Consider the following 22,670-nt stretch of genomic DNA (forward strand, 5'->3'; position numbering starts at 1 on the left):
ATTACAGGTTCGAATGCTGTCACGCTCGTTTTTTTCCAGTTCTGAAAAAGAAACATACCGTTTTAATGTAGCAATTGAGCAGTACGAAACCGTCTGAATGTTGCTGTTGACAATTTTTTGCTTCGAAATGCTCTTGAGCTTGAAACACACACAACAAGACCGGTGTTAACTAGCGAAATGGTCGGCAGAGTGCCGACACCGCGAGTTTTGACTGGCACTTGCACATTTAAAACAACGTAGGAAAGTAATTCGTTCGGCTTTTGAGTCACATAAGGTATGTGTGTTAATTTTGACGCCACTAGCTCTGCATGCTGTCATGCAATTTCTTTACCTCTCAGAAATGATTATGACATAAAAGTGAAGTACGTGACGAGTGTGACGTTAGGAAAACATTAGGCAGCATGGAGAGATTCTGTATGGGACCACCCAACCCAAACGAGTACTGTGTGACGTGCTATCCGGGAGGTATTCACCGAGGTAGCCGGCTAGCTCAGTTGGTAGAGCGTCAAACTCTTAATCCTAGGGTCGTGGGTTCGAGCCACACGCTGGGCGGAACGGAATTATGTTCCGCTGCAGATGTAATTTACCGTTTTTCTGATTAAGGAGATGTAATGGAAATAGCAACTTTAAACTTTGCCTACGTCTCTGTCAGTCACAAGGAAACTGTATTTGAATGTGAAGGTGATTTTGTAGACATGTGTGGAAGACATGTTCTGAAATGCAAGTGTTGTTGTTTGGAGAGCACATCGGTTACGTGTCAGATGTGTAGCCAAGCAGTAATGGGTCGCCATAGCTGCAAATATTAGCCGGTAATATGAAGTGTTGTCAGCTGAAGTCTGATGATGCAGACGACCGTAAGGACGAAGTACCCAAGAGTACCGCTAGGCCGCGCCTCTTTAGCTCAGTGGTAGAGCACTGATCTAATAAACCAGGCATCGGACGTTCCATCCACACAGGAGAGAGATGAATTTTGGAAATCAGTTGCGCGTCGTGGCCGTATAGCAAACAGTATCTGTGATGACGAACAATTAGCGACAGGCGTTTTTTTTAAGAATTACTCTCAGATGTGATTAAGGCGAATGGCGCAGATAAAGCTTTTGCCAAAGCGGTACAGCATAAAGTGGGACGAGGCAGTCTGAATTACATTTTATACATGTATTTCTCACATATCTCAGAGCCTCTCGCGGTCGTCGTCGTTGTCGTCGTCGCCGCCGCCGCCTCTGCAGAACTAGCAAATGGCCATCGTAGCAAATGCGGCGAGGGACGCCCTGCCTTCGATTCCGAATGCACAAAGTGTGTGGTCTTGTTTCTCAGTTTATATTGGGTCGGTCTCGTAAGAGGTTGAATGTAACGAATGGGTGGGAAAGAGCAAGGGGCAGCGGCTGTGTAAAACGAAAACACAAATCCTCAGGGGTGTGAGCGTTTCGAGATGAGTCGTATACATGATGTAGTTGGTCGTCAGTGACCATGTGGCCTAATGGATAAGGCGTCGGACTTCGGATCTGAAGATTACAGGTTCGAATGCTGTCACGCTCGTTTTTTTCCAGTTCTGAAAAAGAAACATACCGTTTTAATGTAGCAATTGAGCAGTACGAAACCGTCTGAATGTTGCTGTTGACAATTTTTTGCTTCGAAATGCTCTTGAGCTTGAAACACACACAACAAGACCGGTGTTAACTAGCGAAATGGTCGGCAGAGTGCCGACACCGCGAGTTTTGACTGGCACTTGCACATTTAAAACAACGTAGGAAAGTAATTCGTTCGGCTTTTGAGTCACATAAGGTATGTGTGTTAATTTTGACGCCACTAGCTCTGCATGCTGTCATGCAATTTCTTTACCTCTCAGAAATGATTATGACATAAAAGTGAAGTACGTGACGAGTGTGACGTTAGGAAAACATTAGGCAGCATGGAGAGATTCTGTATGGGACCACCCAACCCAAACGAGTACTGTGTGACGTGCTATCCGGGAGGTATTCACCGAGGTAGCCGGCTAGCTCAGTTGGTAGAGCGTCATACTCTTAATCCTAGGGTCGTGGGTTCGAGCCACACGCTGGGCGGAACGGAATTATGTTCCGCTGCAGATGTAATTTACCGTTTTTCTGATTAAGGAGATGTAATGGAAATAGCAACTTTAAACTTTGCCTACGTCTCTGTCAGTCACAAGGAAACTGTATTTGAATGTGAAGGTGATTTTGTAGACATGTGTGGAAGACATGTTCTGAAATGCAAGTGTTGTTGTTTGGAGAGCACATCGGTTACGTGTCAGATGTGTAGCCAAGCAGTAATGGGTCGCCATAGCTGCAAATATTAGCCGGTAATATGAAGTGTTGTCAGCTGAAGTCTGATGATGCAGACGACCGTAAGGACGAAGTACCCAAGAGTACCGCTAGGCCGCGCCTCTTTAGCTCAGTGGTAGAGCACTGATCTAATAAACCAGGCATCGGACGTTCCATCCACACAGGAGAGAGATGAATTTTGGAAATCAGTTGCGCGTCGTGGCCGTATAGCAAACAGTATCTGTGATGACGAACAATTAGCGACAGGCGTTTTTTTTAAGAATTACTCTCAGATGTGATTAAGGCGAATGGCGCAGATAAAGCTTTTGCCAAAGCGGTACAGCATAAAGTGGGACGAGGCAGTCTGAATTACATTTTATACATGTATTTCTCACATATCTCAGAGCCTCTCGCGGTCGTCGTCGTTGTCGTCGTCGCCGCCGCCGCCTCTGCAGAACTAGCAAATGGCCATCGTAGCAAATGCGGCGAGGGACGCCCTGCCTTCGATTCCGAATGCACAAAGTGTGTGGTCTTGTTTCTCAGTTTATATTGGGTCGGTCTCGTAAGAGGTTGAATGTAACGAATGGGTGGGAAAGAGCAAGGGGCAGCGGCTGTGTAAAACGAAAACACAAATCCTCAGGGGTGTGAGCGTTTCGAGATGAGTCGTATACATGATGTAGTTGGTCGTCAGTGACCATGTGGCCTAATGGATAAGGCGTCGGACTTCGGATCTGAAGATTACAGGTTCGAATGCTGTCACGCTCGTTTTTTTCCAGTTCTGAAAAAGAAACATACCGTTTTAATGTAGCAATTGAGCAGTACGAAACCGTCTGAATGTTGCTGTTGACAATTTTTTGCTTCGAAATGCTCTTGAGCTTGAAACACACACAACAAGACCGGTGTTAACTAGCGAAATGCTCGGCAGAGTGCCGACACCGCGAGTTTTGACTGGCACTTGCACATTTAAAACAACGTAGGAAAGTAATTCGTTCGGCTTTTGAGTCACATAAGGTATGTGTGTTAATTTTGACGCCACTAGCTCTGCATGCTGTCATGCAATTTCTTTACCTCTCAGAAATGATTATGACATAAAAGTGAAGTACGTGACGAGTGTGACGTTAGGAAAACATTAGGCAGCATGGAGAGATTCTGTATGGGACCACCCAACCCAAACGAGTACTGTGTGACGTGCTATCCGGGAGGTATTCACCGAGGTAGCCGGCTAGCTCAGTCGGTAGAGCGTCAAACTCTTAATCCTAGGGTCGTGGGTTCGAGCCACACGCTGGGCGGAACGGAATTATGTTCCGCTGCAGATGTAAATTACCGTTTTTCTGATTAAGGAGATGTAATGGAAATAGCAACTTTAAACTTTGCCTACGTCTCTGTCAGTCACAAGGAAACTGTATTTCAATGTGAAGGTGATTTTGTAGACATGTGTGGAAGACATGTTCTGAAATGCAAGTGTTGTTGTTTGGAGAGCACATCGGTTACGTGTCAGATGTGTAGCCAAGCAGTAATGGGTCGCCATAGCTGCAAATATTAGCCGGTAATATGAAGTGTTGTCAGCTGAAGTCTGATGATGCAGACGACCGTAAGGACGAAGTACCCAAGAGTACCGCTAGGCCGCGCCTCTTTAGCTCAGTGGTAGAGCACTGCTCTAATAAACCAGGCATCGGACGTTCCATCCACACAGGAGAGAGATGAATTTTGGAAATCAGTTGCGCGTCGTGGCCGTATAGCAAACAGTATCTGTGATGACGAACAATTAGCGACAGGCGTTTTTTTTTAAGAATTACTCTCAGATGTGATTAAGGCGAATGGCGCAGATAAAGCTTTTGCCAAAGCGGTACAGCATAAAGTGGGACGAGGCAGTCTGAATTACATTTTATAGATGTATTTCTCACATATCTCAGAGCCTCTCGCGGTCGTCGTCGTTGTCGTCGTCGCCGCCGCCGCCTCTGCAGAACTAGCAAATGGCCATCGTAGCAAATGCGGCGAGGGACGCCCTGCCTTCGATTCCGAATGCACAAAGTGTGTGGTCTTGTTTCTCAGTTTATATTGGGTCGGTCTCGTAAGAGGTTGAATGTAACGAATGGGTGGGAAAGAGCAAGGGGCAGCGGCTGTGTAAAACGAAAACACAAATCCTCAGGGGTGTGAGCGTTTCGAGATGAGTCGTATACATGATGTAGTTGGTCGTCAGTGACCATGTGGCCTAATAGATAAGGCGTCGGACTTCGGATCAGAAGATTACAGGTTCGAATGCTGTCACGCTCGTTTTTTTCCAGTTCTGAAAAAGAAACATACCGTTTTAATGTAGCAATTGAGCAGTACGAAACCGTCTGAATGTTGCTGTTGACAATTTTTTGCTTCGAAATGCTCTTGAGCTTGAAACACACACAACAAGACCGGTGTTAACTAGCGAAATGGTCGGCAGAGTGCCGACACCGCGAGTTTTGACTGGCACTTGCACATCTAAAACAACGTCGGAAAGTAACTCGTTCGGCTTTTGAGTCACATAGAGTATGGGTGTTAATTTTGACGCCACTAGCTCTGCATGCTGTCATGCAATTTCTTTACCTCTCAGAAATGATTATGACATAAAAGTGACGTACGTGACGAGTGTGACGTTAGGAAAACATTAGGCAGCATGGAGAGATTCACTACGGGACCACCCAACCCAAACGAGTACTGTGTGACGTGCTATCCGGCAGGTATTCACCGAGGTAGCCGGCTAGCTCAGTCGGTAGAGCTTCTGACTCTTAATCCTAGGGTCGTGGGTTCGAGCCACACGCTGGGCGGAACGGAATTTTGTTCCGCTGCAGATGTAAATTACCATTTTTCTGATTAAGGAGATGTAATGGAAATAGCAACTTTAAACTTTGCCTGCGTCTCTGTCAGTCACAAGGAAACTGTATTTGAATGTGAAGGTGATTTTGTAGACATGTGTGGAAGACATGTTCTGAAATGCAAGTGTTGTTGTTTGGAGAGCACATCGGTTACGTGTCAGATGTGTAGCCAAGCAGTAATGGGTCGCCATAGCTGCAAATATTAGCCGGTAATATGAAGTGTTTTCAGCTGAAGTCTGATGATGCAGACGACCGTAAGGACGAAGTACCCAAGAGTACCGCTAGGCTGCGCCTCTTTAGCTCAGTGGTAGAGCACTGCTCTAATAAACCAGGCATCGGACGTTCCATCCACACAGGAGAAAGATGACTTTTGGAAATCAGTTGCGCGTCGTGGCCGTATAGCAAACAGTATCTGTGATGACGAACAATTAGCGACAGGCGTTTTTTTTTAAGAATTACTCTCAGATGTGATTAAGGCGAATGGCGCAGATAAAGCTTTTGCCAAAGCGGTACAGCATAAAGTGGGACGAGGCAGCCTGAATTACATTTTATAGATGTATTTCTCACATATCTCAGAGCCTCTCGCGGTCGTCGTCGTCGTCGTTGTCGTCGTCGCCGCCGCCTCTGCAGAACTAGCAAATGGCCATCGTAGCAAATGCGGCGAGGGACGCCCTGCCTTCGATTCCGAATGCACAAAGTGTGTGTTCTTGTTTCTCAGTCTATATTTGGTCGGTCTCGTAAGAGGTTGAATGTAACGAATAGGTGGGAAAGAGCAAGGGGCAGCGGCAGTGTAAAACGAAAACACAAATCCTCAGGGGTGTGAGCGTTTCGAGATGAGTCGTATACATGATGTAGTTGGTCGTCAGTGACCATGTGGCCTAATGGATAAGGCGTGGGACTTCGGATCTTAAGATTACAGGTTCGAATGCTGTCACGCTCGTTTTTTTCCAGTTCTGAAAAAGAAACATACCGTTTTAATGTAGCAATTGAGCAGTACGAAACCGTCTGAATGTTGCTGTTGACCATTTTTTGCTTTGTAATGCTCTTGAGCTTGAAACACACACAACAAGACCGGTGTTAACTAGCGAAATGCTCGGCAGAGTGCCGACACCGCGAGTTTTGACTGGCACTTGCACATTTAAAACAACGTAGGAAAGTAATTCGTTCGGCTTTTGAGTCACATAAGGTATGTGTGTTAATTTTGACGCCACTAGCTCTGCATGCTGTCATGCAATTTCTTTACCTCTCAGAAATGATTATGACATAAAAGTGAAGTACGTGACGAGTGTGACGTTAGGAAAACATTAGGCAGCATGGAGAGATTCTGTATGGGACCACCCAACCCAAACGAGTACTGTGTGACGTGCTATCCGGGAGGTATTCACCGAGGTAGCCGGCTAGCTCAGTCGGTAGAGCGTCAAACTCTTAATCCTAGGGTCGTGGGTTCGAGCCACACGCTGGGCGGAACGGAATTTTGTTCCGCTGCAGATGTAAATTACCGTTTTTCTGATTAAGGAGATGTAATGGAAATAGCAACTTTAAACTTTGCCTGCGTCTCTGTCAGTCACAAGGAAACTGTATTTCAATGTGAAGGTGATTTTGTAGACATGTGTGGAAGACATGTTCTGAAATGCAAGTGTTTTTGTTTAGAGAGCACATCGGTTACGTGTCAGATGTGTAGCCAAGCAGTAATGGGTCGCCATAGCTGCAAATATTAGCCGGTAATATGAAGTGTTGTCAGCTGAAGTCTGATGATGCAGACGACCGTAAGGACGAAGTACCCAAGAGTACCGCTAGGCCGCGCCTGTTTAGCTCAGTGGTAGAGCACTGCTCTAATAAACCAGGCATAGGACGTTCCATCCACACAGGAGAAAGATGAATTCTGGAAATCAGTTGCGCGTCGTGGCCGTATAGCAAACAGTATCTGTGATGACGAACAATTAGCGACAGGCGTTTTTTTTAAGAATTACTCTCAGATGTGATTAAGGCGAATGGCGCAGATAAAGCTTTTGCCAAAGCGGTACAGCATAAAGCGGGACGAGGCAGACTGAATTACATTTTATAAATGTATTTCCCACATATCGTCATCGTCGTCGTCGTCGTCGTCGTCGTCGCCGCCGCCGCTTCTGCAGAACTAGCAAATGGCCATCGTTGCAAATGCGGCGAGGGACGCCCTGCCTTCGATTCCGAATGCACAAAGTGTGTGGCCTTCTTTCTCAGTCTATATTTGGTCGGTCTCGTAAGATGTTAAATGTAACGAATGGGTGGGAAAGAGCAAGGGGCAGCGGCTGTGTAAAACGAAAACACAAATCCTCAGGGGTGTGAGCGTTTCGAGATGAGTCGTATACATGATATAGTTGGTTGTCAGTGACCATGTGGCCTAATGGATAAGGCGTCAGACTTAGGATCTGATGATTGCAGGTTCGAATGTTGTCACGCTCGTTTTTTTCCAGTTCTGAAAAAGAAACATACCGTTTTAATGTAGCAGTTGAGCAGTACGAAACCGTCTGAATGTTGCTGTTGACCATTTTTTGCTTGGACATGCTCTTGAGCTTGAAACACACACAACAAGACCGGTGTTAACTAGCGAAATGGTCGGCAGAGTGCCGACACCGCGAGTTTTGACTGGCACTTGCACATCTAAAACAACGTCGGAAAGTAACTCGTTCGGCTTTTGAGTCACATAAAGTATGTGTGTTAATTTTGACGCCACTAGCTCTGCATGCTGTCATGCAATTTCTTTACCTCTCAGAAATGATTATGACATAAAAGTGAAGTACGTGAGGAGTGTGACGTTAGGAAAACATTAGGCAGCGTGGAGAGATTCTGTATGGGACCACCCAACCCAAACGAGTACTGTGTGACGTGCTATCCGGCAGGTATTCACCGAGGTAGCCGGCTAGCTCAGTCGGTAGAGCGTCAGACTCTTAATCCTAGGGTCGTGGGTTCGAGCCACACGCTGGGCGGAACGGAATTTTGTTCCGCTGCAGATGTAAATTACCGTTTTTCTGATTAAGGAGATGTAATGGAAATAGCAACTTTAAACTTTGCCTACGTCTCTGTCAGTCACAAGGAAACTGTATTCGAATGTGAAGGTGATTTTGTAGACATGTGTGGAAGATATGTTCTGAAATGCAAGTGTTGTTGTTTGGAGAGCACATCGGTTACGTGTCAGATGTGTAGCCAAGCAGTAATGGGTCGCCATAGCTGCAAATATTAGCCGGTAATATGAAGTGTTGTCAGCTGAAGTCTGATGATGCAGACGACCGTAAGGACGAAGTACCCAAGAGTACCGCTAGGCCGCGCCTCTTTAGCTCAGTGGTAGAGCACTGCTCTAACAAACCAGGCATCGGAAGTTCCATCCACACAGGAGGAAGATGAATTTTGGAAATCAGTTGCGCGTCGTGGCCGTATAGCAAACAGTATCTGTGATGACGAACAATTAGCGACAGGCGCTTTTTTTAAGAATTACTCTCAGATGTGATTAAGGCGAATGGCGCAGATAAAGCATTTGCCAAAGCGGTACAGCATAAAGTGGGACGAGGCAGTCTGAATTAAATTTTATAGATGTATTTCTCACATATCTCAGAGCCTCTCGCGGTCGTCGTCGTCGTCGTCGTCGTCGTCGTCGTCGTCGCCGCTTCTGCAGAACTAGCAAATGGAAATCGTAGCAAATGCGGCGAGGGACGCCCTGCCTTCGATTCCGAATGCACAAAGTGTGTGGTCTTGTTTCTCAGTCTATATTTGGTCGGTCTCGTAAGAGGTTGAATGTAACGAATGGGTGGGAAAGAGCAAGGGGCAGCGGCTTTGTAAAACGAAAACACAAATCCTCAGGGTGTGAGCGTTTCGAGATGAGTCGTATACATGATATAGTTGGTCGTCAGTGACCATGTGGCCTAATGGATAAGGCGTCGGACTTCGGATCTGATGATTACAGGTTCGAATGTTGTCACGCTCGTTTTTTTCCAGTTCTGAAAAGAAACATACCGTTTTAATGTAGCAATTGAGCAGTACGAAACCGTCTGAATGTTGCTGTTGACCAATTTTTGCTTCGAAATGCTCTTGAGCTTGAAACACACACAACAAGACCGGTGTTAACTAGCGAAATAGTCGGCAGAGTGCCGACACCACGAGTTTTGACTGGCACTTGCACATCTAAAACAACGTCGGAAAGTAACTCGTTCGTCTTTTGAGTCACATAAAGTATGTGTGTTAATTTTGACGCCACAAGCTCTGCATGCTGTCATGCAATTTCTTTACCTCTCAGAAATGATTATGACATAAGAGTGAAGTACGTGACGAGTGTGACGTTAGGAAAACATTAGGCAGCATGGAGAGATTCTGTATGGGACCACCCAACCCAAACGAGTACTGTGTGACGTGCTATCCGGCAGGTATTCACCGAGGTAGCCGGCTAGCTCAGTCGGTAGAGCGTCAGACTTTTAATCCTAGGGTCGTGGGTTCGAGCCACACGCTGGGCGGAACGGAATTTTGTTCCGCTGCAGAAGTAAATTACCGTTTTTATGATTAAGGAGATGTAATGGAAATAGCAACTTTAAACTTTGCCTACGTCTCTGTCAGTCACAAGGAAACTGTATTTGAATGTGAAGGTGATTTTGTAGACATGTGTGGAAGACATGTTCTGAAATGCAAGTGTTGTTGTTTGGAGAGCACATCAGTTACGTGTCCGATGTGTAGCCAAGCAGTAATGGGTCGCCATAGCTGCAAATATTAGCCGGTAATATGAAGTGTTGTCAGCTGAAGTCTGACGATGCAGACGACCGTAAGGACGAAGTACCCAAGAGTACCGCTAGGCCGCGCCTCTTTAGCTCAGTGGTAGAGCACTGCTCTAATAAACCAGGCATCGGACGTTCCATCCACACAGGAGAGAGATGAATTTTGGAAATCAGTTGCGCGTCGTGGCCGTATAGCAAACAGTATCTGTGATGACGAACAATTAGCGACAGGCGTTTTTTTTAAGAATTACTCTCAGATGTGATTAAGGCGAATGGCGCAGATAAAGCATTTGCCAAAGCGGTACAGCATAAAGTGGGACGAGGCAGTCTGAATTACATTTTATAGATGTATTTCTCACATATCTCAGAGCCTCTCGCGGTCGTCGTCGTCGTCGTCGTCGTCGACGTCGCCGCCGCCGCTTCTGCAGAACTAGCAAATGGCCATCGTAGCAAATGCGGCGAGGGACGCCCTGCCTTCGATTCCGAATGCACAAAGTGTGTGGTCTTGTTTCTCAGTCTATATTTGGTCGGTCTCTTAAGAGGTTGAATGTAACGAATGGGTGGGAAAGAGCAATTGGCAGCGGCTGTGTAAAACGAAAACACAAATCCTCAGGGGTGTGAGCGTTTCGAGATGAGTCGTATACATGATATAGTTGTTCGTCAGTGACCATATGGCCTAATGGATAAGGCGTCGGACTTCGGATCCTATGATTACAGGTTCGAATGTTGTCACGCTCGTTTTTTTCCAGTTCTGAAAAAGAAACATACCGTTTTAATGTAGCAATTGAGCAGTACGAAACCGTCTGAATGTTGCTGTTGACCATTTTTTGCTTGGAAATGCTCTTGAGCTTGAAACACACACAACAAGACCGGTGTTAACTAGCGAAATGGTCGGCAGAGTGCCGACACCGCGAGTTTTGACTGGCACTTGCACATCTAAAACAACGTCGGAAAGTATCTCGTTCGGCTTTTGAGTCACACAAAGTATGTGTGTTAATTTTGACGCCACTTGCTCTGCATGCAGTCATGCAATTTCTTTACCTCTCAGAAATGATTATGACATTAAAAGTGAAGTACGTGACGAGTGTGACGTTAGGAAAACATTAGGCAGCATGGAGAGATTCTGTATGGGACCACCCAACCCAAACGAGTACTGTGTGACGTGCTATCCGGCAGGTATTCACCGAGGTAGCCGGCTAGCTCAGTCGGTAGAGCGTCAGGCTCTTAATCCTAGGGTCGTGGGTTCGAGCCACACGCTGGGCGGAACGGAATTTTGTTCCGCTGCAGATGTAAATTACCGTTTTTCTGATTAAGGAGATGTAATGGAAATAGCAACTTTAAACTTGGCCTACGTCTCTGTCAGTCACAAGGAAACTGTATTTGAATGTGAAGGTGATTTTGTAGACATGTGTGGAAGACATGTTCTGATATGCAAGTGTTGTTGTTTGGAGAGCACATCGGTTACGTGTCAGATGTGTAGCCAAGCAGTAATGGGTCGCCATAGCTGCAAATATTAGCCGGTAATATGAAGTGTTGTCAGCTGAAGTCTGATGATGCAGACGACCGTAAGGACGAAGTACCCAAGAGTACCGCTAGGCCGCGCCTCTTTAGCTCAGTGGTAGAGCACTGCGCTAATAAACCAGGCATCGGACGTTCCATCCACACAGGAGAATGATGAATTTTGGAAATCAGTTGCGCGTCGTGGCCGTATAGCAAACAGTATCTGTGATGACGAACAATTAGCGACAGGCGTTTTTTTTAAGAATTACTCTCAGATGTGATTAAGGCGAATGGCGCAGATAAAGCATTTGCCAAAGCGGTACAGCATAAAGTGGGACGGGGCAGTCTGAATTACATTTTATAGATGTATTTCTCACATATCTCAGAGCCTCTCGCGGTCGTCGTAGTCGTCGTCGTCGCCGCCGCCGCCTCTGCAGAACTAGCAAATGGCCATCGTAGCAAATGCGGCGAGGGACGCCCTGCCTTCGATTCCGAATGCACAAAGTGTGTGGTCTTGTTTCTCAGTCTATATTTGGTCGGTCTCGTAAGAGGTTGAATGTAACAAATGGGTGGGAAAGAGCAATTGGCAGCGGCTGTGTAAAACGAAAACACAAATCCTCAGGGGTGTGAGCGTTTCGAGATGAGTCGTATACATGATATAGTTTGCCGTCAGTCACCATGTGGCCTAATGGATAAGGCGTCAGACTTCGGATCTGATGATTACAGGTTCGAATGTTGTCACGCTCGTTTTTTTCCAGTTCTGAAAAAGAAACATACCGTTTTAATGTAGCAATTGAGCAGTACGAAACCGTCTGAATGTTGCTGTTGACCATTTTTTGCTTCGAAATGCTCTTGAGCTTGAAACACACACAACAAGACCGGTGTTAACTAGCGAAATGGTCGGCAGAGTGCCGACACCGCGAGTTTTGACTGGCACTTACACATCTAAAACAACGTCGGAAAGTAACTCGTTCGGCTTTTGAGTCATATAAAGTATGTGTGTTAAGTTTGACGCCACTAGCTCTGCATGCTGCCATGCAATTTCTTTACCTCTCAGAAATGATTATGACATAAAAGTGAAGTACGTGACGAGTGTGACGTTAGGAAAACATTAGGCAGCATGGAGAGATTCTGTATGGGACCACCCAACCCAAACGAGTACTGTGTGACGTGCTATCCGGCAGGTATTCACCGAGGTAGCCGGCTAGCTCAGTCGGTAGAGCGTCAGGCTCTTAATCCTAGGGTCGTGGGTTCGAGCCACACGCTGGGCGGAACGGAATTTTGTTCCGCTGCAGATGTAAATTACCGTTTTTCTGATTAAGGAGATGTAATGGAAATAGCAACTTTAAACTTGGCCTACGTCTCTGTGAGTCACAAGGAAACTGTATTTGAATGTGAAGGTGATTTTGTAGACATGTGTGGAAGACATGTTCTGAAATGCAAGTGTTGTTGTTGGGAGAGCACATCGGTTACGTGTCAGATGTGTAGCCAAGCAGTAATGGGTCGCCATAGCTGCAAATATTAGCCGGTAATATGAAGTGTTGTCAGCTGAAGTCTGATGATGCAGACGACCGTAAGGACGAAGTACCCAAGAGTACCGCTAGGCCGCGCCTCTTTAGCTCAGTGGTAGAGCACTGCGCTAATAAACCAGGCATCGGACGTTCCATCCACACAGGAGAGAGATGAATTTTGGAAATCAGTTGCGCGTCGTGGCCGTATAGCAAACAGTATCTGTGATGACGAACAATTAGCGACAGGCGTTTTTTTTAAGAATTACTCTCAGATGTGATTAAGGCGAATGGCGCAGATAAAGCATTTGCCAAAGCGGTACAGCATAAAGTGGGACGGGGCAGTCTGAATTACATTTTATAGATGTATTTCTCACATATCTCAGAGCCTCTCGCGGTCGTCGTAGTCGTCGTCGTCGCCGCCGCCGCCTCTGCAGAACTAGCAAATGGCCATCGTAGCAAATGCGGCGAGGGACGCCCTGCCTTCGATTCCGAATGCACAAAGTGTGTGGTCTTGTTTCTCAGTCTATATTTGGTCGGTCTCGTAAGAGGTTGAATGTAACAAATGGGTGGGAAAGAGCAATTGGCAGCGGCTGTTTAAAACGAAAACACAAATCCTCAGGGGTGTGAGCGTTTCGAGATGAGTCGTATACATGATATAGTTTGCCGTCAGTGACCATGTGGCCTAATGGATAAGGCGTCAGACTTCGGATCTGATGATTACAGGTTCGAATGTTGTCACGCTCGTTTTTTTCCAGTTCTGAAAAAGAAACATACCGTTTTAATGTAGCAATTGAGCAGTACGAAACCGTCTGAATGTTGCTGTTGACCATTTTTTGCTTCGAAATGCTCTTGAGCTTGAAACACACACAACAAGACCGGTGTTAACTAGCGAAATGGTCGGCAGAGTGCCGACACCGCGAGTTTTGACTGGCACTTGCACATCTAAAACAACGTCGGAAAGTAACTCGTTCGGCTTTTGAGTCATATAAAGTATGTGTGTTAAGTTTGACGCCACTAGCTCTGCATGCTGCCATGCAATTTCTTTACCTCTCAGAAATGATTATGACATAAAAGTGAAGTACGTGACGAGTGTGACGTTAGGAAAACATTAGGCAGCATGGAGAGATTCTGTATGGGACCACCCAACCCAAACGAGTACTGTGTGACGTGCTATCCGGCAGTTATTCACCGAGGTAGCCGGCTAGCTCAGTCGGTAGAGCGTCAGGCTCTTAATCCTAGGGTCGTGGGTTCGAGCCACACGCTGGGCGGAACGGAATTTTGTTCCGCTGCAGATGTAAATTACCGTTTTTCTGATTAAGGAGATGTAATGGAAATAGCAACTTTAAACTCGGCCTACGTCTCTGTCAGTCACAAGGAAACTGTATTTGAATGTGAAGGTGATTTTGTAGACATGTGTGGAAGACATGTTCTGAAATGCAAGTGTTGTTGTTGGGAGAGCACATCGGTTACGTGTCAGATGTGTAGCCAAGCAGTAATGGGTCGCCATAGCTGCAAATATTAGCCGGTAATATGAAGTGTTGTCAGCTGAAGTCTGATGATGCAGACGACTGTAAGGACAAAGTACCCAAGAGTACCGCTAGGCCGCGCCTCTTTAGCTCAGTGGTAGAGCACTGCTCTAATAAACCAGGCATCGGACGTTCCATCCACACAGGAGAAACATGAATTTTGGAAATCAGTTGCGCGTCGTGGCCGTATAGCAAACAGTATCTGTGATGACGAACAATTAGCGACTGGCGTTTTTTTTAAGAATTACTCTCAGATGTGATTAAGGCGAATGGCGCAGATAAAGCATTTGCCAAAGCGGTACAGCATAAAGTGGGACGAGGCAGTCTGAATTACATTTTATAGATGTATTTCTCAGAGCCTCTTGCGGTCGTCGTCGTCGTCGTCGTCGCCGCCGCCGCCGCCTCTTCTGCAGAACTAGCAAATGGCCATCGTAGCAAATGCGGCGAGGGACGCCCTGCCTTCGATTCCGAATGCACAAAGTGTGTGGTCTTGTTTCTCAGTCTATATTTGGTCGGTCTCGTAAGAGGTTGAATGTAACGAATGGGTGGGAAAGAGCAAGGGGCAGCGGCTGGGTAAAACGAAAACACAAATCCTCAGGGGTGTGAGCGTTTTGAGATGAGTCGTACACATGATATAGTTGGTCGTCAGTGACCATTGTGGCCTAATGGATAAGGCGTCGGACTTCGGATCTGATGATTACATGTTCGTATGTTGTCACGCTCGTTTTTTTCCAGTTCTGAAAAAGAAACATACCGTTGTAATGTAGCAATTGCGCAGTACGAAATCGTCTGAATGTTGCTGTTGACCATTTTTTGCTTGGAAATGCTCTTGAGCTTGAAACACACACAACAAGACCGGTGTTAACTAGCGAAATGGTCGGCAGAGTGCCGACACCGCGAGTTTTGACTGGCACTTGCACATCTAAAACAACGTCGGAAAGTAACTCGTTCGGCTTTTGAGTCACATAAAGTATGTGTGTTAATTTTGACGCCACTAGCTCTGCATGCAGTCATGCAATTTCTTTACCTCTCAGAAATGATTATGACATAAAAGTGAAGTACGTGACGAGTGTGACGTTAGGAAAACAATAGGCAGCATGGAGAGCTTCTGTATGGGACCACCCAACCCAAACGAGTACTGTGTGAGGTGCTATCCGGCAGGTATTCACCGTGGTAGCCTGCTAGCTCAGTCGGTAGAGCGTCAGACTCTTAATCCTAGGGTCGTGGGTTCGAGCCACACGCTGGGCGGAACGGAATTTTGTTCCGCTGCAGATGTAAATTACCGTTTTTCTGATTAAGGAGATGTAATGGAAATAGCAACTTTAAACTTTGCCTACGTCTCTGTCAGTCACAAGGAAACTGTATTTGAATGTGAAGGTGATTTTGTAGACATGTGTGGAAGACATGTTCTGAAATGCAAGTGTTGTTGTTTGGAGAGCACATCGGTTACGTGTCAGATGTGTAGCCAAGCAGTAATGGGTCGCCATAGCTGCAAATATTAGCCGGTAATATGAAGTGTTGTCAGCTGAAGTCTGATGATGCAGACGACCGTAAGGACGAAGTACCCAAGAGTACCGCTAGGCCGCGCCTCTTTAGCTCAGTGGTAGAGCACTGCTCTAATAAACCAGGCATCGGACGTTCCATCCACACAGGAGAAAGATGAATTTTGGAAATCAGTTGCGCGTCGTGGCCGTATAGCAAACAGTATCTGTGATGACGAACAATTAGCGACAGGCGTTTTTTTTAAGAATTACTCTCAGATGTGATTAAGGCGAATGGCGCAGATAAAGCATTTGCCAAAGCGGTACAGCATAAAGTGGGACGAGGCAGTCTGAATTACATTTTATAGATGTATGTCTCACATATCTCAGAGCCTCTCGCGATCGTCGTCGTCGTCGTCGTCGTCGTCGTCGTCGACGACGCCGCCGCTTCTGCAGAACTAGCAAATGGCCATCGTAGCAAATGCGGCGAGGGACGCCCTGCCTTCGATTCCGAATGCACAAAGTGTGTGGTCTTGTTTCTCAGTCTATATTTGGTCGGTCTCGTAAGAGGTTGAATGTAACGAAGTGTGTGGTCTTGTTTCTCAGTCTATATTTGGTCGGTCTCGTAAGAGGTTGAATGTAACAAATGGGTGGGAAAGAGCAAGGGGCAGCGGCTTTGTAAAACGAAAACACAAATCCTCAGGGGTGTGAGCGTTTCGAGATGAGTCGTATACATGATATAGTTGGTCGTCAGTGACCATGTGGCCTAATGGATAAGGCGTCGGACTTCGGATCTGATGATTACAGGTTCGAATGTTGTCACGCTCGTTTTTTTTCCAGTTCTGAAAAAGAAACATACCGTTTTAATGTAGCAATTGAGCAGTACGAAACTGTCTGAATGTTGCTGTTGACCATTTTTTGCTTGGAAATGCTCTTGAGCTTGAAACACACACAACAAGACCGGTGTTAACTAGCGAAATGGTCGGCAGAGTGCCGACACCGCGAGTTTTGACTGGCACTTGCACATTTAAAACAACGTCGGAAAGTAACTCGTTCGGCTTTTGAGTCACATAAAGTATGTGTGTTAATTTTGACGCCACTAGCTCTGCATGCTGTCATGCAATTTCTTTACCTCTCAGAAATGATTATGACATAAAAGTGAAGTACGTGACGAGTGTGACGTTAGGAAAACATTAAGCAGCATGGAGAGATTCTGTATGGGACCACCCAACCCAAACGAGTACTGTGTGACGTGCTATCCGGCAGGTATTCACCGAGGTAGTCGGCTAGCTCAGTCGTTAGAGCGTCAGGCTCTTAATCCTAGGGTCGTGGGTTCGAGCCACACGCTGGCCGGAACGGAATTTTGTTCCGCTGCAGATGTAAATTACCGTTTTTCTGATTAAGGAGATGTAATGGAAATAGCAACTTTAAACTTTGCCTACGTCTCTGTCAGTCACAAGGAAACTGTATTTGAATGTGAAGGTGATTTTGTAGACATGTGTGGAAGACATGTTCTGAAATGCAAGTGTTGTTGTTTGGAGAGCACATCGGTTACGTGTCAGATGTGTAGCCAAGCAGTAATGGGTCGCCATAGCTGCAAATATTAGCCGGTAATATGAAGTGTTGTCAGCTGAAGTCTGATGATGCAGACGACCGTAAGGACGAAGTACCCAAGAGTACCGCTAGGCCGCGCCTCTTTAGCTCAGTGGTAGAGCACTGCTCTAATAAACCAGGCATCGGACGTTCCATCCACACAGGAGAAAGATGAATTTTGGAAATCAGTTGCGCGTCGTGGCCGTATAGCAAACAGTATCTGTGATGACGAACAATTAGCGACAGGCGTTTTTTTTAAGAATTACTCTCAGATGTGATTAAGGCGAATGGCGCAGATAAAGCATTTGCCAAAGCGGTACAGCATAAAGTGGGACGAGGCAGTCTGAATTACATTTTATAGATGTATTTCTCACATATCTCAGAGCCTCTCGCGGCCGTCGTCGTCGTCGTCGTCGTCGTCGTCGTCGCCGCCGCCGCCGCCGCTTTTGCAGAACTAGCAAATGGCCATCGTAGCAAATGCGGCGAGGGACGCCCTGCCTTCGATTCCGAATGCACAAAGTGTGTGGTCTTGTTTCTCAGTCTATATTTGGTCGGTCTCGTAAGAGGTTGAATGTAACGAATGGGTGGGAAAGAGCAAGGGGCAGCGGCTGTGTAAAACGAAAACACAAATCCTCAGGGGTGTGAGCGTTTCGAGATGAGTCGTATACATGATATGGTTGGTCGTCAGCGACCATGTGGCCTAATGGATAAGGCGTCGGACTTCGGATCTGATAATTACAGGTTCGTATGTTGTCACGCTCGTTTTTTCCAGTTCTGAAAAAGAAACATACCGTTTTAATGTAGCAATTGAGCAGTACGAAACCGTCTGAATGTTGCTGTTGACCATTTTTTGCTTCGAAATGCTCTTGAGCTTGAAACACACACAACAAGACCGGTGTTAACTAGCGAAATGGTCGGCAGAGTGCCGACACCGCGAGTTTTGAGTGGCACTTGCACATCTAAAACAACGTCGGAAAGTAACTCGTTCGGCTTTTGAGTCACATAAAGTATGTGTGTTAATTTTGACGCCACTATCTCTGCATGCTGTCATGCAATTTCTTTACCTCTCAGAAATGATTATGACATAAAAGTGAAGTACGTGACGAGTGTGACGTTAGGAAAACATTAGGCAGTATGGAGAGATTCTCTATGAGACCACCCAACCCAAACGAGTACTGTGTGACGTGCTATCCGGCAGTTATTCACCGAGGTAGCCGGCTAGCTCAGTTGGTAGAGCGTCAGACTCTTAATCCTAGGGTCGTGGGTTCGAGCCACACGCTGGGCGGAACGGAATTTTGTTCCGCTGCAGATGTAAATTACCGTTTTTCTGATTAAGGAGATGTAATGGAAATAGCAACTTTAAACTTTGCCTACGTCTCTGTCAGTCACAAGGAAACTGTATTTGAATGTGAAGGTGATTTTGTAGACATGTGTGGAAGACATGTTCTGAAATGCAAGTGTTGTTGTTTGGAGAGCACATCGGTTACGTGTCAGATGTGTAGCCAAGCAGTAATGGGTCGCCATAGCTGCAAATATTAGCCGGTAATATGAAGTGTTGTCAGCTGAAGTCTGATGATGCAGACGACCGTAAGGACGAAGTACCCAAGAGTACCGCTAGGCCGCGCCTCTTTAGCTCAGTGGTAGAGCACTGCTCTAATAAACCAGGCATCGGATGTTCCATCCACACAGGAGAAAGATGAATTTTGGAAATCAGTTGCGCGTCGTGGCCGTATAGCAGACAGTATCTGTGATGACGAACAATTAGCGACAGGCGTTTTTTTAAGAATTACTCTCAGATGTGATTAAGGCGAATGGCGCAGATAAAGCATTTGCCAAAGCGGTACAGCATAAAGTGGGACGAGGCAGTCTGAATTACATTTTATAGATGTATTTCTCACATATCTCAGAGCCTCTCGCGGTCGTCGTCGTCGTCGCCGTCGTCGTCGTCGTCGTCGTCGTCGTCGACGACGCCGCCGCTTCTGCAGAACTAGCAAATGGCCATCGTAGGAAATGCGGCGAGGGACGCCCTGCCTTCGATTCCGAATGCACAAAGTGTGTGGTCTTGTTTCTCAGTCTATATTTGGTCGGTCTCGTAAGAGGTTGAATGTAACGAAGTGTGTGGTCTTGTTTCTCAGTCTATATTTGGTCGGTCTCGTAAGAGGTTGAATGTAACGAATGGGTGGGAAAGAGCAAGGGGCAGCGGCTTTGTAAAACGAAAACACAAATCCTCAGGGGTGTGAGCGTTTCGAGATGAGTCGTATACATGATATAGTTGGTCGTCAGTGACCATGTGGCCTAATGGGTAGGGCGTCGGACTTCGGATCTGATGATTACAGGTTCGAATGTTATCAAGCTCGTTTTTTTCCACTTCTGAAAAAGAAACATACCGTTTTAATGTAGCAATTGAGCAGTACGAAACCGTCTGAATGTTGCTGTTGACCATTTTTTGCTTGGAAATGGTCTTGAGCTTGAAACACACACAACAAGACCGGTGTTAACTAGCGAAGTGGTCGGCAGAGTGCCGACACCGCGAGTTTTGACTGGCACTTGCACATCTAAAACAACGTCGGAAAGTAACTCGTTCGGCTTTTGAGTCACATAAAGTATGTGTGTTAATTTTGACGCCACTAGCTCTGCATGCTGTCATGCAATTTCTTTACCTCTCAGAAATGATTATGACATAAAAGTGAAGTACGTGACGAGTGTGACGTTAGGAAAACATTAGGCAGCATGGAGAGATTCTGTATGGGACCATCCAACCCAAACGAGTACTGTGTGACGTGCTATCCGGCAGATACTCACCGAGGTAGGCGGCTAGCTCAGTCGGTAGAGCGTCAGACTCTTAATCCTAGGGTCGTGGGTTCGAGCCACACGCTGGGCGGAACGGAATTTTGTTCCGCTGCAGATGTAAATTACCGTTTTTCTGATTAAGGAGATGTAATGAAAATAGCAACTTTAAACTTTGCCTACGTCTCTGACAGTCACAAGGAAACTGTATTTGAATGTGAAGGTGATTTTGTAGACATGTGTGGAAGACATGTTCTGAAATGCAAGTGTTGTTGTTTGGAGAGCACATCGGTTACGTGTCAGATGTGTAGCCAAGCAGTAATGGGTCGCCATAGCTGCAAATATTAGCCGGTAATATGAAGTGTTGTCAGCTGAAGTCTGATGATGCAGACGACCGTAAGGACGAAGTACCCAAGAGTACCGCTAGGCCGCGCCTCTTTAGCTCAGTGGTAGAGCACTGCTCTAATAAACCAGGCATCGGACGTTCCATCCACACAGGAGAAAGATGAATTTTGGAAATCAGTTGCGCGTCGTGGCCGTATAGCAAACAGTATCTGTGATGACGAACAATTAGCGACAGGCGTTTTTTTTAAGAATTACTCTCAGATGTGATTAAGGCGAATGGCGCAGATAAAGCATTTGGCAAAGCGGTACAGCATAAAGTGGGACGAGGCAGTCTCAATTACATTTTATAGATGTATTTCTCACATATCTCAGAGCCTCTCGCGGTCGTCGTCGTCGTCGTCGTCGTCATCGTCGTCGCCGCCGCTTCTGCAGAACTAGCAAATGGCCATCGTAGCAAATGCGGCGAGGGACGCCCTGCCTTCGATTCCGAATGCACAAAGTGTGTGGTCTTGTTTCTCAGTCTATATTTGGTCGGTCTCGTAAGAGGTTGAATGTAACGAATGGGTGGGAAAGAGCAAGGGGCAGCGGCTTTGTAAAACGAAAACACAAATCCTCTGGGGTGTGAGCGTTTCGAGATGAGTCGTATACATGATGTAGTTGGTCGTCAGTGACCATGTGGCCTAATGGATAAGGCGTCGGACTTCGGATCTGATGATTACAGGTTCGAATGTTGTCACGCTCGTTTTTTTTCCAGTTCTGAAAAAGAAACATACCGTTTTAATGTAGCAATTGAGCAGTACGAAACCGTCTGAATGTTGCTGTTGACCATTTTTTGCTTGGAAATGCTCTTGAGCTTGAAACACACACAACAAGACCGGTGTTAACTAGCGAAATGGTCGGCAGAGTGCCGACACCGCGAGTTTTGACTGGCACTTGCACATCTAAAACAACGTCGGAAAGTAACTCGTTCGGCTTTTGAGTCACATAAAGTATGTGTGTTAATTTTGACGCCACTAGCTCTGCATGCTGTCATGCAATTTCTTTACCTCTCAGAAATGATTATGACATAAAAGTGAAGTACGTGACGAGTGTGACGTTAGGAAAACATTAGGCAGCATGGAGAGATTCTGTATGGGACCACCCAACCCAAACGAGTACTGTGTGACGTGCTATCCGGCAGGTATTCACCGTGGTAGCCTGCTAGCTCAGTCGGTAGAGCGTCAGGCTCTTAATCCTAGGGTCGTGGGTTCGAGCCACACGCTGGCCGGAACGGAATTTTGTTCCGCTGCAGATGTAAATTACCGTTTTTCTGATTAAGGAGATGTAATGGAAATAGCAACTTTAAACTTTGCCTACGTCTCTGTCAGTCACAAGGAAACTGTATTTGAATGTGAAGGTGATTTTGTAGACATGTGTGGAAGACATGTTCTGAAATGCAAGTGTTGTTGTTTGGAGAGCACATCGGTTACGTGTCAGATGTGTAGCCAAGCAGTAATGGGTCGCCATAGCTGCAAATATTAGCCGGTAATATGAAGTGTTGTCAGCTGAAGTCTGATGATGCAGACGACCGTAAGGACGAAGTACCCAAGAGTACCGCTAGGCCGCGCCTCTTTAGCTCAGTGGTAGAGCACTGCTCTAATAAACCAGGCATCGGACTTTCCATCCACACAGGAGAAAGATGAATTTTGGAAATCAGTTGCGCGTCGTGGCCGTATAGCAAACAGTATCTGTGATGACGAACAATTAGCGACAGGCGTTTTTTTTAAGAATTACTCTCAGATGTGATTAAGGCGAATGGCGCAGATAAAGCATTTGGCAAAGCGGTACAGCATAAAGTGGGACGAGGCAGTCTCAATTACATTTTATAGATGTATTTCTCACATATCTCAGAGCCTCTCGCGGTCGTCGTCGTCGTCGTCGTCGTCATCGTCGTCGCCGCCGCTTCTGCAGAACTAGCAAATGGCCATCGTAGCAAATGCGGCGAGGGACGCCCTGCCTTCGATTCCGAATGCACAAAGTGTGTGGTCTTGTTTCTCAGTCTATATTTGGTCGGTCTCGTAAGAGGT

At 46.2% G+C, this 22,670-nt stretch overlaps 5 non-coding genes across 5 annotated transcripts; all 5 read left to right on the forward strand.

Moving 5' to 3' along the window:
- The first annotated feature begins 8,018 nt into the window (after positions 1–8,018).
- Trnak-cuu (transfer RNA lysine (anticodon CUU)) lies at positions 8,019–8,091 on the forward strand. The gene has a single exon. It is a non-coding gene; the product is annotated as a tRNA-Lys (tRNA).
- Positions 8,092–9,533: 1,442 nt separating this feature from the next.
- On the forward strand, positions 9,534–9,606 carry Trnak-uuu (transfer RNA lysine (anticodon UUU)). The gene has a single exon. It is a non-coding gene; the product is annotated as a tRNA-Lys (tRNA).
- A 5,968-nt stretch (positions 9,607–15,574) lies between these two features.
- Positions 15,575–15,646, forward strand: Trnak-cuu (transfer RNA lysine (anticodon CUU)). The gene has a single exon. It is a non-coding gene; the product is annotated as a tRNA-Lys (tRNA).
- Positions 15,647–18,684: 3,038 nt separating this feature from the next.
- On the forward strand, positions 18,685–18,757 carry Trnak-cuu (transfer RNA lysine (anticodon CUU)). The gene has a single exon. It is a non-coding gene; the product is annotated as a tRNA-Lys (tRNA).
- A 3,041-nt stretch (positions 18,758–21,798) lies between these two features.
- Positions 21,799–21,871, forward strand: Trnak-cuu (transfer RNA lysine (anticodon CUU)). The gene has a single exon. It is a non-coding gene; the product is annotated as a tRNA-Lys (tRNA).
- The last annotated feature ends 799 nt before the right edge of the window (positions 21,872–22,670 follow it).

The sequence above is a fragment of the Schistocerca gregaria genome, chromosome 7 (genome assembly GCF_023897955.1).
Source record: "Schistocerca gregaria isolate iqSchGreg1 chromosome 7, iqSchGreg1.2, whole genome shotgun sequence".
Lineage (NCBI taxonomy): Eukaryota > Metazoa > Arthropoda > Insecta > Orthoptera > Acrididae > Schistocerca > Schistocerca gregaria.